Raw genomic sequence first — 5,133 nt, 5'->3', positions numbered from 1 at the left:
AAAAATAGTGGGGGGGTCATGGTCTCTCTCCCCTAGCGGGCGCCCTTGGTAGTAGTGGTATAGTGTTTAAAATGTAGGTGGGTGGTCAGAATTAATATGTGCACTCCTAATATAAATTGTCTGAATCCGCCACTGTCTGGCAGGGTAGTCATACATAAGTATACATAAGTACATAACACATTAACACACACACACATATTATGTATATATAATATTCATATTCACAAGTTACAAAAACTAATTTTGATGGGGTAACCTCATTTAACTACATTTACCATAGTGAAAAAGTATTTTATGATTGACTATCAATTATCATAATAATAATATTGAATATTGAAGGGGGCCAAAGGAGTTCGCAGAGTAGTCAAGTGCCTACCATGACTACCCCGTGCGCACGCTTATGGCAATAAGTACTTGTATTTAACTTGCTGCCTGACCGTTATGTGGTGTGTATTATACATTTTAATAATATCATTTAAGTAGGTACCTAGGTAGGCACCTACCTAAAAACAATTTAAATTAAATAGTTTGGTTTATTTACCTACATATTTCAACGGGTATTTCTATGAACCTATTTTGTATTTTTCTAATCAGTAAACTATTAAAAATAACTCTTGATTTTTAATGTTTCTCCTAAACTGGGATAGCTAAAAAGTTGGGGCTAAAATGCACTTTACCACGCCCCTCACGAATTTCGATTTTTTTTTTTTTTTAAAGACGTGTTTTTCAACGCTGATTTCGAAACTGTTTGAATTTTTGTGCGGAAACCATTATTTTGGAAGTTATAGCCTCCCAAAGTTAACGATTTTACGTTTATACGCATGCGCGCAACACTACTATATTACCGCGCGGAGCGACGGCGCCGAGTGCCGCTAACAAGGGATCACTGCCCATACTATACAACATAATTGCAACAAAAATGCAATTTTCTTAACCCTGTGACCCACTTGGGGAGGTGTTGCACAGCAAGTCGGGGGTTATTTTCGATTTGCGGAGCGGAGCGACGGCGCCGAGGAGCGTAGCGACGAGTGCCGCTAGCACCGCATCACTGTACGATGTTTTTTCAAATTGGTGGCTCGGTGCAACAAAAATGCAATTTTCTCAACCCTGTGACCCACTTGGGGAGGTGTTGCACAGCAAGTCGGGGGATATTTTTGATTTGCGGAGCGGAGGTATATAGGTATATAGGTATAGTAGGTACTACAATATACTCATTAGCTTATCTACCTGATATAATTATCATCAAGATAATTGAATATAACAATATTTGTAATAATATACAATTTAGTTATAATGAAATAGTTATAAAATAGCGATATTGATATAAAAATAGAACGAAGACCAATTAAAATGTGCAATTTTGTTTGTTTTTTTAAATATCCCAATTATAATGCATAGCAGTTATATTATATAATATTAAATTTTTAAAATAATTATAAGGTACTTAGTACGATAAATACGATAAAATCAGTCTGCCCGAAAGTGCAATAGCGAGTAGGTCATTTTTAAGAAATTCTTATTTTAATATATTTAAACAGTTTACTGTTATTATGTCAAATTTAAATCTTTTAAAAATTTTTAAAATATTTAATTGCGAAACCTCCAGGAAAATTAATGAGGATATTATTATTCTACTCCAAGAGTGGAATTTAATTCCAAAAAGTGGAGAATACAAATGCCCTCGTGGTCATAATTTAAAACTAGTGTCACGGAATGATTCTATTGATGGCTTTGTTTGGAGGTAAGTACCTATCTGGCTATCTAGTAAGTACGTTCTAAATCGATCCTTTTTTAATCCAGGTGCCGTGAGAAATGTTCGGTTAGGAATCAAAAAGCTACTAAGTGTAACTATCAGGTATCGATGAGGAAAAATACATTTTTCGAAAAGTCACACCTTTCAATATTTAAGATAGTTGCGTTGTCTTATTTGTGCCTCCAACACACCACACAGTCATTCATTATGAGTGAGTTAGAAATTAGCCGTCATACTATTGTTGATTGGTCAAATTTCTGTCGAGAAGTTATGTATGACGGACTAGTTGCTCATAAAGTTAAAATCGGTGGAGTGGGTGTTGAAGTGGAAATTGACGAAAGTAAATTTGGAAAGCGGAAATACCATAGGGGGCACGCAGTTGAAGGTCAGTGGGTATTTGGAGGTGTCGAGCGAGGGACCAATAAATGTTTTCTTGTCCCAGTGGAGAAAAGAGACAAAACGACATTACTCAACATTATAAAAGAGTGGATTTTACCAGGGACAACGATCATTTCTGACTGTTGGAAGGTAATTATTTAAAATTTAATAAATTTAATATTTTTTAAAATTTAATAAATTTAATATTTTTTAATACTTAAATATATTAGGCATACGACTGTTTGAATGACGAGGGATATGTGCATTTTAAGGTTAATCATAGTATTAATTTTAAAGATCCCGAAACTCAGCAGCATACAAATACAATTGAAGGCCTTTGGAGACATGCCAAATTTTCACTACCTCAATATCATAGGAAGAAAGATTTTATAGGAGGATATCTCGCCAAACACATGTTTTTAAAACAAACTAAAAATAAAAATGACGCCTTAATAGAGTTTTTCAAATTAGCTGGACATTTGTACAACGCAAATGTCCCAATTAATGTTGAGCAAAACTCAAGTGATACAGATGATAATGAAGAAACAGATGAAGAAACTGATGATAATATTGTTTATTAAATATTTAACATTGTGTATAAGTACAATATACAATAAAATAAAAAAATTGAATTTCAACTTTAAAATTATTGTCCCCGTAAAAAGAATTTAAATAGGTTATATACGTTGAGCGCATGCGTATAAACGTAAAATCGCAAACTTTGGAAGGCTATAACTTCCAAAATAATGGTTTCCGCACAAAAATTCAAACAGTTTCGAAATCAGCGTTGAAAAACACGTCTTTTTTAAAAAAAAAAAATCGAAATTTGTGAGGGACGTGGTAAAGTGCATTTGTTCCAAAGTTGGTTCTCATTCAAAAGGAGCTCATTAAAAATGGATTATCAAGTAGATACAAAATGTAGGATTAAAAAAAAAAATTATTTAATTTTTCACAGTTAAAAAAAGAGTTATTTTTGCTAGATTTTCATTTAGCGAGGTAGATTAACGAAACTGGAGAACAGATTTTGTTATTTTGGGTCTTGTTAGATTCACATTGGCTAGGAGAAGTGCAGTGAAGATTTTCAGAAAGTTTTTTTTTATAGGTAATAGTACCTAGGCTCGTACCTAGGTATGCCTGGTAATTAATACATTTTTTTTTTATATCATATTTTTTTACAAATATATAATACCTAACATAGGTAGGTATGTTACAAATTTAAATTAAATTTATGCTACAGTTAAAAATCAAAGTTAATTACTAATTTTGTGGAATTTTCTTTAGTTATCTTACACAAATTAATCAACTAATTTTATGACAGACATAAATAAATATGCTTATAACAAAAATCAACTCGGTAGTTACCTATAGATATATTTTGTAAAAAGTATTATTTTTAATTTGCAAGTACTTATAATATAATGTACAATTAATTTAGGTAATAAGCATTATAGGTACCTACTATAAACATCTAAACAATTTTGAAAATTGTATTAATTCAGCTACCTACTTATTAAGAATTATTAAAAATCGAAAAATGTATTAAGCTCAATTTATTTATTGTAATATAAACTAGCAGAACGAGTTACTAACAGTGTTTATATTTTGTATATTATGCATATATTATTATGTATAATGTTCATATTATGAGATACTAATATTCATACTAGAAAGTAAATAAAGATATGATGTGATATAACCTACCTTTGTAATTACATCATATTAAATGAATGTCGTGATTTTTGAGTTATTACAGTAGATACCAAATCCATGTTAGATTTAACATTCCAATTTTTCGACATTTTTCTTATTTTATTTATTTATTTTATTTTGTTCTATAAAGAAATGTCTCATTCTGCATATTACCGACTGAAAAAACATCGTCAGTTTAAACGGTCTAACATAGAAACAACTGCATCAGATGGTAATTCACCTATGGAAATTGATGTCCCCAGTAATTCACCGAGTTATCCTCAGTCTATAGATAGTAGTGAATATACTGATACTCTTGAACATGATGACTATAATTATTCAAATTATTTTGACAATAATTCTTCAAATCTATCAGATTCATCTTTTGGGTATTCAGACAGATCACCAGATGGTAGTTTGCCAGATCATGAATCTCCTCAGCAATCACCTAACACTGATAATGATGAACTAAATGACATTTTAACAAAACCTAGTTTTCGTGACAAATTACAAAACTGGGCTGTAAAACATAGAAGCAATCTGACAGTTGAAATAATAAAAGACTTATTAGGAATATTAAGGGCAGAAAATATTCCTAATTTACCAAAATCTGCAACTACCTTATTACAAACTAAGTCAAATACAAATATAAAATTAATGAATAGCTTAAAAAACACAACCGGATTTTATATGTATCTTGGTATAGAACAAGGTTTGAGAGATATAATTACCAGTGGCGTATTTAGGGGGGTGTCCTGGGAGATAAAACCCCCCCCCCAAATTTTTTTCCTAGTTATATCATTACTGAGTATCACAAATACGAATAACGAAATATTCAAACTGCTTTGAAAAATGAAAATTGAATAATGTATATTTCATATTTTCATCTTATACCAGATAATAGCCAATAGGTATTAGCATTGATTATATTATATATAGCTCTCTAGGCGCAGGCAGTGGCGAAATAACTAAAATAGTCACAACATTGTAATTTGTAGTGTGGCATGACGATTGTAGTCGGGCCGGTCGCAACTGGTAACCAAAGTCCAAAACTAAAACAGAATATTGTGAACTATGTAATTCTTAGAATTGTATCATCGTTTTCGGATAGCCGTATTATTGCCTTATTATCTTTCTTCAAATACAACAATTATTATTATCTACGATAGCAAAAGACCAACGATATAAAGTGTACTATGTACAGTTGTCAGTTTACAGTTGTACACTCGAAGTAGTAATTACACATATTATTTTTTGCTGAACTGCTGCCGACTGTTGGCGTCGTAAATACGTCAAATTTACACAGTACACAT

The sequence above is a fragment of the Acyrthosiphon pisum genome, chromosome A1 (assembly GCF_005508785.2).
Source record: "Acyrthosiphon pisum isolate AL4f chromosome A1, pea_aphid_22Mar2018_4r6ur, whole genome shotgun sequence".
NCBI lineage: Eukaryota > Metazoa > Arthropoda > Insecta > Hemiptera > Aphididae > Acyrthosiphon > Acyrthosiphon pisum.
This window is presented reverse-complemented; position numbering follows the sequence as displayed.